This window comes from Capsicum annuum, chromosome 1, assembly GCF_002878395.1.
Source record: "Capsicum annuum cultivar UCD-10X-F1 chromosome 1, UCD10Xv1.1, whole genome shotgun sequence".
Classification (NCBI taxonomy): Eukaryota; Viridiplantae; Streptophyta; class Magnoliopsida; order Solanales; family Solanaceae; genus Capsicum; species Capsicum annuum.
The window spans coordinates 101976166-101991149 of NC_061111.1; positions in this window are offsets into that span (position 1 = coordinate 101976166).

Below are 14984 nucleotides of genomic sequence, written 5' to 3' on the forward strand. Positions count from 1 at the left end.
TGGTTTTGACATAATCACACACACTAAATTAGAGACAATCACAACACAATATACATAACGATATATCAAAACAAGAGCTAAGACTAGTCTACTTCATGTTAATCTTCAACTTATTGTTCAACCTCAACACTTAATCAAATTGATCTTTGAACATTCCCAAAAATTTATCTCACTAATAATTACATATTTAATCCATAAAGAACTTTTTAAACGCAATAGAATCCAATGGGATCGACTAGACAAGCACCTAACTCAAGCTAGTAACGCTAGTTTCCTCGGTTGAACTCTAAATGACTCATTTAAGTACAAACTTATTTGGAATTCACTTTGAACATTGTAATAATGTACTTTGACAATTATATTCTTGTCTATATCATTCACACATTAAGCACCTGAATTATACACAAAACTAGGATAAATAAACAAGAAACACTAGAGTGCATAAATACACCCAATATCACCACCCCATACTTAAAGCCTTTTTCACCCTCGAACAACTCTTTACTCTAAGCATAATCAACTATGGAGACTATATACCTCTGCTACATGAAACACATTCAAGTTAGCACTACAATGACTACATAGAGTGCAAGTTTCTACACTCAACATGTTTTTTAGACAATTGAAAGCTCATGAACACTACTCCAAAAAATCCTTGCCACCAGAATTGACTCACCTAGTTGGCAAAATCATGCTTATCATTCAATCAAGGACACTAGACAAATCACCCTCATTCATCAAACATGTACCCCTCACAATATGAGAGTTACCCATAATTGCTCATATAAATACAAATTATAACACAACGGGTACAAGAATAAATTTACGCTCACTCTCACAAAGAATTCATAAGTTATGCATAATCAACCATAGGCTTTCCCTTAGCGTAGTACTCCGCAAATATCAGAATAATGAACTTAGGATCAATTAGGTCTTCTTCGAGTTGTAATATAGGCTAGGGTATGGGTAGGGACTATTTTGGAATAGTTACTATCTTCCCTAAGTGTTTTAATGCACTAATTTTTGCAATTAAAACCATTCTTCAATAACCAGATTACACCACTTTTGTTTACCCCATCTTATTAATTTCATTTAAAATACTATGGTGGGATGATTTTATGAACAACTCATTCAATTTGAACAAATGTTTATCCTCTTAAATACTTAACTATCTACCATAACACATTACAATTCTTTTTGAACACAATAACCATCACTTTAGTAGTTTTAATTTCACCCTTTTCTTCTTTAATTTCATATCCCTGCTGAAATTGATTTTACATTAAAGCGCCTTGGATATTTGGATCAAATTAAGGTCTATCAAACAAGGTATTAGGCTACTTATGCGGCTACCAAAGAAAAAGATAAAGGCTCAATAGGGCTGTCTAAGATTAAACACAAAGGTTAGGTCAAAAAAACGTATAAAATAAGGATATCAAAGAAATACCTATATCATCTCCTAAACCCACACTCTTTATTTCACTTAGCACACACATCAGGAAAGTTCTAGATATTACATGTAACAAGTAATATACAATACCTCACACGTACATGGAACATGATCAACTCACGCAGGATCATCATAGACTCTTAACCAAATAATAACATGAATTCAAAATTTAAGCCAAAAAGTATAAGAGATAAAAACTTGAGCCTTGGAGGCTTAAAAGTAGTAATTAACTGAATCAGTATTCTTTTACAATTAAAACACTTGCACCATGTAATCAAAATAGCACCAATAAAAATATCTTACACAAAAAAATTCAGCACAAAATTTGTAATTTCTCCACCCCACACTTAAAAATATACTTTGTCCCCAAAATATACTTAAATGTATAAGATATAAATACTCCCTGAGGTCTCTAGGCCTATCCCTCAATATCTTTACACATAAAAGAGGTCCTTGGGACCCCATACTTAGTCTTGGACAAGCTTCTTAGCTTAGTTTGTTGTACTCAAACTTTCCATCAACCTGTGACTCAATCAAAAAAAAATACATGAAATAAAAACTAAATATTGAAAATAACACATACCTACTTAAATTGGGTTGCCTCCCAAGCAACACCTAATTTTGTGTCGCGGTACAACCTAACTACAACTTAGTCATTCTCTTTCCTTCTCTTTCTCATACTTGGTCTCCATCTTCTTATTCTTTTCACCCCCCTTGGATGTAAACTCTGAAGGGTGCCTGATTTTTTAACTTTAGCCTTTTTAGGCCCATCAATTTGTATTATGTCAGGTTGCAATATTAAAGTCTTGAGTTGCTCAATAAGGGAGTCTATAGAGGCCCTTGATAGATTGACCACCCCATACTCATCCCTTTTAATTACAGAAATCACGCAAAAGTCTTTATAGTGGGATAGTGTGTTAAGTGATTAATAAACTTTAAAAACTACCTCTTTATCCTCTAACCTCATTTTGAGCATACGCTCTCTTACATCAATCAACACCCTCCCATGCTAAGAATAGATGCCCTAAGATGATTGGTACCTATTCGTCTGCCTTAAAATTTAGAATAATAAAGTTAGTAGGAGTAACAAATTTACTAACCCTTATGAGGACATCTTCTATGATTCAGCGGGTTGGGCTATGGTCTCATTTGCTAGCTATAGTAGTACAGAGCTTGGTGTAGGCTTCCCCAAACCCAATATGTTGAACAAAGATAGGGGCATCAAGTTTATACTTGATCCTAAATCACTAAGTGCCTCCACTACCTTGCTATTGCCAATATTTATAGGAAGAGTGAATATCTCAGGATCCTTAACCTTTTTGGGCATCTTTTGGGTAATCATAAAAATACACTCTTCTGTGAGGGCTACTGCTTCTACATGCTCCAATTTAACTTTATTTGCCACCACATCCCTCAAGGATTTAGCATACTTGGTCATACCTTGAAAAATATCTAACAAATGTAAGTTAATGTGTAGTTCTATGAATGTGTCAAAGAACTTCTTTAAACATATATCCTCTTTTGCCTTCATATGCTTATATGGAAAGGGGAGTGACGGCATGTTCTTTTTCTATTTTGCAATAACTTTTTCTTTTGAATACTCAGACTTCCTTGAGTTTTTAGAAACTCTGGCACTTACCTGTTCATCTATGATATCAACAGCTACCTTCTTAGTTGCCCGTGGAGGTTCTCCTTGAAGCTTTTTATCATTCCTCAAGGTGTTTGCCATAAATTGTTTTGGATTTTTTGTTTCTACTGGAAAACCACATTGAGGCCTGCTATTTAGTACCTACTATAACTGCCCCAATTGCATCACTAAGATTTTCTATGTCTCTTAATGGTTCTTTACATCAGCTGCCAATTGTGTCTGATTAGCTATAACCTAATTCATTATCTCTTCTAAGTTTCTAGTTGACTGATTGGTTAAGCTCATTAATTCTGAATTTGTTATGGTTGTTGGGCATTCCACGACTAATTTTGTGGATGAGATTGCCACTTCATGTTGTTGGATTTACCATAATTAGGCATCTAAACATTGCCTTCATACATAACAAATTTTGGGTTTAATGCACACATAGCAGCTGCATGGCCACTATTTCCATAAACTTCACACCAACTTCTAGCTTATTGGACTGCATGGACCGTGGCCATAGGTTGTGATGCTCCCAATCTACAGCTAAATCTAACAATATTTTTGTGTTGTGGTGAAGAACCTCTACAAAAACCATGTGAGCTACATGGAGTCCAATGTCTAACCCACGTTGGGGAGAGCTTTTCTATCCTTGCCATCAGAGTAGGACCTTAATCTTTTGATCACTAGTGATCACTATATCAAACAACCTTAGGCTCACATCCTACGGGAGCACGTAGTTTTAGGAAGTACCAATCACAACTATACCTCTCCCTCGATGCTAAAGACTACTCCCGGACTTAGCTCAGATCATTTCAAAAGAAAATCCACAACTACACAATTTAACAATTCATATAGGGAGCCATCATACTACCCCTTTTTCATAATAAATCAAAATGTAGATTTATTTTCTCATTCGAGTTCAAAAATAACTCTTTCAAGACCAAAAGGTCAAATTATTCAATTATCAAGGTGTGTATAACACATTACTTTACCAAAGATCATAATATCAAAGAGGGGTTAAATCTCATATATCAACACTTGAGCAAAATATTTCAAGATTCATACCTCGTATAGAAAACAAGTATAACTCATATAAAAATCTGGAAATTCAACTTGAAACATGATATTAACATCAAAACACAAGGAATTTATCTTTAAGACATCACAAAAATATCATAGTTTCTTGAACAAGAATATAGTATAATAGTTTCCATCTCAAATTCATAATTAAACAAGTAAAATCATGTATCTTCATAAAATAATACAATTTTTTGGGCACAATAACGAAAGGATGTTCATGTTGAAAAACTCCACATACCTCAAACTTGAAGCTTTGAACGACTTTACGAATGACGTAATGCTATTCACGAACATTTGGGTGTCTCTCGTAGGCTTCGTAACGGGGATTCCGAATATGTAAAAATTATAGAATTGCCATGGTTGAATCTCTAGCTGTTGGGGTTTTTATGTTGAAACCCTAAAGGTTGTTCTTGGTGAATTTTTGTGAAAGTAAACTTGTTTTGGTATTATGTGAGTTAAATCCCGTGTTATAGACATATATAGAGGTGTTTTTTGCACTTAAAAGTGACGTATGCGGTGCATTTCTTATCACATACATTTACATAAGTGCCGCATTGCCTATCGCACACCCTTACTGCCTCTCACGAAAATGGGCATAACTCTTCTCTTAGGTATAAGATTTTTGAAAAATTGGTATCGTTGCCTAATGCACACCCTTATGATAGGTCTTGGGATGAAAATTTCCATGTATATTAAGAGATATAAACGTTTGAAGTTGACCCATGTAGAATCGAATGTCAAATTTTGATGAATCAATTGGTCTTAGGTCTACTTTGTTCTAGGTCATTGCTATGAACATTTTTCACCTCTAAACCACTCCATAGACTAGGATAATGATCATCAAACTGGTATTCACACTCAAATTATTTGAATTAGAGCTTAGAAACATAGGATCACTGGTTAGAATTTTAGCACGAAAATACGAGGTATCGCACAAATAGAATCTAAAATTAAATCCATCACGAGGTCCATCAAGAGATAAAGAATGTTCGCTCAAATTTTGAGCACAAATGAAGCATAAACGGGGTCTCAAATTAATCCTTCTTTGGAATTTAAGACCGAATATCTAAGAACTTTATAAAGAATTTGGATTGAAATTGATGGAAAAATTAATGAGAAATAACCATGAAGAGTTATCTTAGCATACCTTAACCTAGGTGAAATGACCCAGACTAGGTCTGAGTCATGTCAGAAATCTCAAGTCTAACAAGGACCGAGGGCTATCCCCAACACCCAATAGCCTACACCTTATGTTAGATGAATTGCAAACATATAACAAGATAAAACAATAATAATTCAAAGACATTAAACTGAATCTATAATCATAATTCAACAACTATAACTAAATACCCAACTAGTTCCAACCGCAATGCTAATACTAATACCTACACTGACACCAATATCGACACCGCCCATGCCCATAATACTCCGACAAAGCCTCTAATAGAAATTAAACAACAATCGATTGGGACATGCCCCTGACTATTGGCAAAACCAAGATCCAACAAATAAAAATAATGAAAAGAATTCCATAACATGAAATGGAGTCTTCTGGAGTAAAGAATCTCACCACCTTAGTCTGACTCAAAGTTGTTCCCAAATCCAAGTTACTGAGCATGAGGAATAGTAGTATGGCCGGTTTCTACATCGCATGGGGATACAGAGCCCGAAGACAGTTAGCGAAGTGAACACTAGTATGTACTCAGAGATAATGATAAAATAATGCCATTATTCAAAACCAAGTTAAATCCTCATATGAAACAACATATATACATATATACCATTTTGGGGTAGGGTACAAGGTTTAGCATGCATATAAAACCTTAAACTAGGTTGTATAGCTATGCAGTCCTAAATGTCCACCCATGGTCTATATGGGTTCAGTTACCCTACTGAAAGGGCCCTGGTGTAGGTTAGCCACATGAACCGTATAAAACCTTCAGATGACTAGTATATCTCCCAATTATAAGTGAGACATCAGGCACATAGTCACCAAGACCAAACCTCACATCGGCAAAGATGAGTTTCTAGTATTGGTCCCCCAAAGACTTCCACCTTCTACGGGTTTGATACAACCCCCTTTAAGCCCATATTAAAACCATTTACATATTACCAACCATTTACCAAGGAATATTTTAACTAGGCATTAACCGTTGGAATTGTCATACTAAAATTAGAGCTTACAAGTCTATCCCTTTTTGCCATACCAAAGACATTAAACCAAGTTGACTCCAAAGCTTCCAATTAAACCTAAGTCAAATACGCCAAGTCCTTTCCAAAATATTTAAAACAAACCAGAACAATTTAGGTTCCATTACCTTTTATGCAATGCAAGGATTTCATGAATAGTCAAACTATGTGATAAAATAATTCTCATTGGAATTTGATCAAATAGGTTGAGGGCATACAAGTTTCAAAACAATGACCATGGAATTTAGGGAATCCATAATACCCCAAAATCAATTTTCCATTACCATGCATCCCACAATGTAAAAATCATATCAAAGCATGATAGAAAACATCATTGAGCTATTTGAAACATTGTTCAACCTTAAACACCAAAAAAAACCCTAACCATTGTGTAAAAATCATAACAATACCATTGAAACCAAACATTATAACACATGATTTTTGTTGAACTAACAATGAGGTAGGAGTGACATGCCTTAGACACAAAAGCAGGTGTACATAATCGCTTGTGGAAGCCCCTAATTGGTTGTCTGGTAGAAACCCTAGCCTCTTTCTTGAATAGAGGGTTGAGAGAGATTTTTTCAGAGTGTTTGATTGAGAATAATAGGTTGATAAAAACCAAAAAGGTGGTTTATGTTGTGGTATCAGTGAGAGTTAAAAGAGAAATGTTCAAAATACCCTCAACTTAAAACTATAAAAATACCGTAGGTGTTTACGAGTCAACTCCGTGACTCATGGACACAATATACGAATCATAAAGTAGAGTCATTACCAAGACATTGAGTTGGACACCGACACACCGCCTACCATACAGTCCTTACGTTACTCATCATCAAAATATAAGGCTCATATGGCCTAGTTGTACCCAATATAGGATACAAAGGGATTGACATGGACAACATATGACTTCTTACAATGACATGTAACCTATCCTCACGGCTCTTAGTGAGCCACTTGTCGGAGCCAAGTCAAGCCACTAAGTCATAATTAAATGAAGGATCATCCAAATGACCCATCAACACACTTAACAACCCATACCACCAATCGTAACCATAACCAAAACCCAACCACCATTCACAAGACACCATTTAAGGTGGGTCACCTGACATGTACCAATACTATACGACTCGTATGGTGATTTGTTACAATGATAGTGAGCTCAAAGATCAGGAAATTTTTATGGTTCAAAACTCAGGGTGTTTTAATTTTCCCCCCACTTGGATCATTCATCCTCGAATAATGTAACAAGGTAGTATAAGTATGATTTGGACCCCGCACACCTCTATTATTACCTTTCACAATGTTTGAAAACAAATATTCCATGGAAATCTTCAATCCACCTTCAATAAAGACAGAGAAAAAATATTTTTAGAGCAATAAATACATCAACCACGAATTTCTAGAAAAGGCGAATAGGAACGGGTACTTAGACTTGATGTCCTCTTCCACCTCCCATGTATCCTTTTCCACCTTATGTTTCCTCCATAGAACCTTTAACGAGGCCAAATCCTTGGTCCTCAACCGGCGAACCTGCCGAACCAAGACCTTAATTTGGGTCTCCTTATAAGATAGGGAATCTAAAATACCAATATATTTTATAGGTATAATTAGCTATAGATCACCTATACACTGCCTCTATATAGAAACATAGAATACCAAATAAATAGAACTCAAGGTAGAAGGAAACTACAACTCATACGCAACATTACCAACCCTTATCAAAATCAAGTATGGACATACATAACGGGGTCTGAGCTTCCCTTTCTTTCCGAACCGTATCACTCCTTTCATGTGAGACACCTTCAAGAATACCCCATCCTCAACCTCAAACTCTAAATTCCGAAAGCTCATATCTGTATATGGATTTTTGCAACTTTGGGCAGCCTTAATCCCATCCTAAATAATTTTCACCTTTTTCATAGCTTGATGAACCAAATCTGAGCCAAAGATCTCCCCATCACCACATTAAACCACCCAATAGGAGACCTACACCTCCTAAACTACAAGGAATCAAACAAAACCATCCCAAAGCTAGAGTGGAAACTATTATTATAGGAAAACTCTATAAGAGGTAATCTCTCAACCCAACTATCACCATAGTAAATCATGTAAGCTTAAAGCATAGCTTCTAATGTCTGAATAGTCCTTTTTTCTTTCCCATTAAACTGCCGGTGAAATGTAATACTAAGAATTATCTTGGGCTCCAAACCTTTCTAAAACAACCACCATAAGTGAGATGAAAAATATGTACCACGATCAGAGTTAGTAGATATGGGTACCTGATGAAACTTCATAATCTCTTAGAGGTACAACATAGCATTATCTTCAACTGAGAAATTAGACCTCACTGGAAAGAAGTAAGCCAATTTTGCCATCCTATCCACATGACCCAAATCAAATCAAACAAATTTCGATACCAAGAAAGACCAATAATAAAATTTCTATTGATCATTTCCCACTCATACATTGGCAACTCGATTTCATGATATAACCTTTCGGGCCTCATGTGCTTAACTTTTACTTGTTAGTACACTATGATATTAGACACCAAACTAGCCACCTCCTGCTTCATATTGTTCCACTACTATATCTTATTAAGGTCATTATATATTTTTATCAAACCAAGATGAAAAACATAACAGAAATCATGCGCTTCATCCATCATCCTCTCTATCAAACCACCTACCATGGGAGAATATAACCTTCTTTGGTACCACAAGCTAACATCACTACTAATCTCGATGTCTATAACCTTTTTCCTACCTACCTCACACTTGATCCTCATCAAGACAAGATCTAACACTTGTTTCTCCTTGATGTCAGTACCAAGAGACAATTGCTCCATATCCTACACATACATACAACCATCCTTAGAGTCTAAGAGGGAAAATATAAGGTTAGCCAAGAGGTGAATATACTTCACCAACATTATCTTTTCCATATCCACATGAGCTAGACTTCCTATGGATAACCTTCTAAGAGCATCAGCAACCACATTAGCTTTACCTTAAGGTAGTGAAGACTTATGTAATAATCCTTGAGCAGTTTAATGACGTTGGGTGTATTTATTCACTCTTGTGTTGCTATTCTAGCATATTTAGCCTTATTTTTAAGGACAATTCATATGCTTTATGTGTGATGATAATTTTAAAAAGCATATAAGTGTTTAAGGATATGATTACAATGGTTAAAATTGTTTTCAAATAATTTTGGTTTTAAATTGGTCATTTAGAGTTCAACCAAGAAAACTAGTTTTACCAGCTTGTGCTAGGTGATGTTCTAGTCTATCACATTGGATTCAAATGTGTTGAATAAATTCCTATTGGCTTTATTATGTAATTATGTGTGGATAAATTTTTCTAGAGTGTGCAAAGTTCAATTGAAATAAGCTCAAAATCATCAATAAGTGTAAGCTAAAGTGGTTGAGACAAGTGGTTCATTGGAGTTTCTAGCTTATAATTCTTGGCGTTATGTTGTTTCAAATCTCTAATGTTTGGTGTTTGATGTTGTAGAATGCTTGAGGAGATGATTTTTATAACATTTTAATGAGTATGAAGCTGCAATTGAAAGTGAAATATAACCACAAATGTTGGATAAAAGGAAGGTAGATGAACGCTTAACGAAATTCATGGAAACAATTTCAGTGAAACAATGTTATAGAGGTGCTACGTGTCATTTTCTCCCATCCAACAACCATTGTGAAATGTTTCTCTTTTCCATGAAATACGCATGGCTATGTATTGCTCTTTCCCATGAAGAAAGCAATGCGACGCATTGGATATTCCACACACCGCCAAATGTGATCTCCTACTTCTACATGGCTAAGGCTTGGCGTAGTATAAATGCATGATGTTGTACACTTTGTCAACAAAATAGGGGTGACATCTAGGACAATGATGAGGATTTTGAAACTTTATTTTCGGTTTTAATTACTTTAATTTAGCTTCTTTATGTTTTTGATCATTTATATAATCATTTGACTGATGATTATGACTATTAGTGGCTAGATCTCCTCTTTTGGGTGTTAAAGCCAAGACTATGGTAACTATTTTTTTGAATTGATTTTTTTAATTTGTTTATCATATTTGGTTGTTTGTTCATCCTTGTTTTATCTATTTTAAGGATTGATCACCCTTAAAATACATATATTGTCAACTTTGTGATCTTAGGAGAAGAAATAGTAAGATAGAACATGGGGTTAAACAAAGAAAGGTTTTTAATCTTTTATTAAATAAGGAATTTGAATTAGTATCTAGGACAAGGATGTAGCTAGAAGTCTTACTCAATTCACATGTAGGATGATTGATTTAAGTCACACAACAATGTACTTGTAATGTTCAAGTTAGGTAAACGATTAGATATTGGGAGCCCAAGGTCATGCGATAAACCCTATGAATAAACAACAAAGATAAGAGATTTAATGAATAAAGTTCAATAACGTAGTATGATTTTTTGAAGTTCTTTAACCCTGGGCTTTATTCTATTTATTGTCTCAAGTCTTTCATTTTACGCATTGTTTACTTTACATTAGATTACAATTATTAAAAATAATGTTTTGGTTATGGTAAAATCAATTAATCTAAATTGTGAACAAGAATTGAATAATTATTAGAACAAGTCCCTGTGGGATCGATATTCAGATTTATTTAATGACACTATATTACTTGGTAGACCATGTAGACTTGCGTGTGTGCTTGGGAACAACATATTTTTGGCTCCATTCCCAGGGACTTGTAATTTAGCAATTGTTTTATTTTTAGTTTCTTTTTTGCGATTACTTTGGTGCTTTACGCTTGGACTTGGTTATGTATTCACTGAAAATAGTTTTCAAAGTTGTAAGCTGGCAAGGGATTGGGTATTGGTTGAACTAAGCCTCAAACTTAAGTAATGCTTCCATCAATGAAAAAGAGATGCAATAATTCTCCCTGATATCCTAAAATTAGAGTAAGATCAAGAAAATCCTTCTCTCATGGCTAAAGAATAAATAACCCGTAGGACAGTTAGAGTACTGGCAATCCACTTTAAACAAATTTGACTTCCCCATTTAAAAAAATTGGCTGTTAGAAGTATTTTTAAGCTGAAGTAAAATATGGCACAGATTCTAATTAGCTGTGGACAGTTCATCGGGCTTTTACATTAAGATCCACAGGTCTACCTACAAAATTTTCTGGAAATCAGTGATATATTTATCCCTACGGGTGTGAATACTGACTTTGTGAGGCTGACACTATTCCCCTACTCACTATTGGGGAAAAAATAGTTGAATATTGAATTGGAAAATTTAATCACTACCTGGGATGACTTATCTAGGAGATTCCTTATCCAATTTTTCTCATCTGGCAAGACAGGGAGTCTTTACAGTGAGATTATGTACTTCAAACAGAAGCCAGATAAAAATTCATATAATGCTTAGGAGTATTTCAAGGCTCTACTATGGGACTATCCACACCATTAATAGTCTAATGAGGTATAAGCTCATACTTTTGTTGAGGCACTTGACCATAACACAAAGATTTTGCTAGATTTAGTTTCTGGTGGTCAAGCTTTGGAGATGACGTACGATGAGGTTTATACTTTATTTAGCCAAATAAAATAAGTTAATCTTAAGTGGTATTCAGACTCAAAGAGTGATACAAACAAGGTTGCAAGTGTTTTGGAAGTGGATCAGTTTACTGCAATATCTGCTCAATTGTTGTATTCAAAAATTAGTTGACTATGAAGCTCAGTAAAATAAAATTGGGTTCCATACAGCCTGTAACTGCAAAGAATTCAATCCAGTAGATAAGCATTTAGTGTGTAATATATAGAAATAATGGTCATTCAGTAGATATGTGTTCTGCCAATTCTGAGTCTGTGATCTTTGTGGGAAATGTTAAGCGGCCTAACTATAGGAACGCCTACAACATGAAGTGGTAGACTCAGGCATTAAATCAGAAATAAAACATCCAACGTCAGCATTTTTAGTAACCAATATCTCAACCAAATCAAGTTGCAAATAGCAATCTAGAAGAGACGATGAAACATATTTTAGTTGCTCAAGCGCAATTAAAGACAGAGATAAAAAGCCAACAAGTGGATACAAAGACCTTAGAGTTTTAGGTCGGTCAGATAGCAGCAACACAAAACAACAGGACTTAAGGTGTGTTGCCAAGTTATATTGAAAACCCTAAAAAATTTATGGCAACCACTTTGATGAGAGGTAATGAACTTAACGGAGAACCTTTAAAAAAACTAAGGAGGTAGATGCTGATTTGAGTCCTAAACAGGTAAATGACCAAGTGGATAAAAATTTGAGGAAGTCTAAATATTCGAAAGAAGAAGTTACCAAAAAAGTGAAGAAGATCCCACAACTACCTTTCCCACATAAGCATATAAAGACAAAGACGGATGCGTGCTTCAAGAAGTTCTTGGACACTTTCAAAGAGCTACATATTAACCTACTTCTTTTAGATGTTTTGTAGGAAATGTCCAAGTATGCTAAGTACTTAAGGGATATGGTTGCTAACAAAGTTAAGTTGCAGGATGTGGAGGCGGCAACACTCACTGAGGAGTGCAGCTTTGTGGTGACTTAAAAGAAGCCCAAAAATCTTAAGGATCATGGAAAGTTCACTCTCCTAATTTAAATTATCAGCAGTGAGATGGTCCATGCACATAGTGATTAAGGGGAAAGTATCAAATTAATGCCCCTTTCCTTGATCAATATATTAGTCTTGGTAAAACCTAGACCAAGCTCTATTTTACTACAGCTAGCAGATGGGACCATATCCCTTCATGAAGGAGAGATAGAGGATGTTATCATAAAGGTTGTTAAATCTATTATTCCTATTAACTTTATTGTTCTTGATTTTTAGGCAGACAAATAGGTTTCAGTCATCTTGGGGCATCAATTCTTAGCAACGAGAGGATCTTTGATTGATGTAAGAGAGGGTACACTCATAATTAGGATGGAGGATAAAGAGGCAGTTCTCAAAGTTTACAACTCATTTAACACACTATCCCAATAAAAAGACTTATGCATGATTTCTGTGATTGAAAGGGATAAGTGTGGGGTGATGGAGCCTATTCCAACAAAAACCTCTTTGTACTTCCTCATTGAGAAGACCAAGTCTCCAATACCTAAGCCCGACATGATGCAAATTGATGAGACAAAAAAGGAAAAAGTGGAAAAATTTGTTGACCTTGAGATTTCACCCTCAATAGGTTAGAAACGAATAAGAAGGTGGCCTTTAAGTGTGACGAAAATGATTATGGAAAATGGCTAAGCTGTAAGTTGGGTCGTGCCATGACACTAAATCTGACACTGCTTGGGAGAAAACAAAAATTAAATAGTTTTGTTTAATTTTCAATATTTTTAGTTTGTTTTACTTCACTAGTTTTATTTTTGTTAAGTCACAGGTTGATGGGAAGTCTGAGTACTGGAAACTTAAGCTAAGGATCATGATGAAGACTATGTGTGGGGTCCCCCAAACCTCCTTCATGTCTGTGACTCTCGTACTTGTGGTTTAAAATTTGAATTTATGATATTGTTGGTTGAGAGTCTATGATAATCATAGATGAGTCAGGCATGTGTCATGTGTGGTGTGATTTGTTTGTATATTCCTTGTTGTATGTGATGACTAGAACTTTCCTGGTATATTAAAATAAAATAAAGTGTGTGCATTTAGGAGATGATTTAGGCATTTCTTTGATAGCCATGTTTAATACCTCTTTTGACCTGCTATTTATACGTAATCATAGTCAGCCCTATTGAGTCTTTAGCTTTTTCTTTGGTAGTTTTATATGTATCATATTCACTTTTTTGATAGACCATAATTTGGTCCAGAAGATCCTATGCGCTTTAGTGTAAATTAATGAAGTTAAGAAGTTGAATTCAAGAAGAAACAAGTGAAATTAAAGACGCTAAGTAATAGTAATTGGTGTTCCAAAAAATGATATACATTATGATTGGGAGTTAAGTAATTAAAAGAATAAAAAACTTGTTCAAATTGAATAAGTTTTCACTAGAATACTCCAACCATAATGTTTGTGAATGAGCTTAATAGGATGGGGGAAAACAAAAGAATGGAGTAGATAAAAGTGGTATAATTTGGTTGTTGGAGATTGGTTTTAACTGTATAATGTTGTGTGTTAAAGCGCTTAGGGAAGATAGTCACTATTATAAAATAATTCCTACTTGTCCCTTAGCCTACATTACAACCTATAAAGAACTATTTGATCCTAAGCTTGACATTCTGTTATTAGTGGAGTATGACACTACGGTAAAGATTATGGTTCATCTATTTCAACTTTTTAATTATTTGGGAGAGTGAGCAAAATTTGATTCTTGTACCCATTCTATGGCAAAATACTTTTATATAAGTGATATTGGGTAACTATATTTATATAAGGGGCACATGTTTTGTGAATATGGGTAATTTTTGTGATGTCTTTGATTGATCAACAAGCATGAGTTTGCCACTTTTTGAGTAAATTCTTGAGGCTAGGATGTTTTTAAGTAGTGTTCTTGAACTCTCAATTTTGTACATAACAGGCTTAGTGTAGAAACTTGCATACTGTGCAGTCATTGTAGTACCAACTTAAATTTCTTGTAGAAGTAGAAGTGTAAAGTCTCCATAGATTATGATGCTTAGA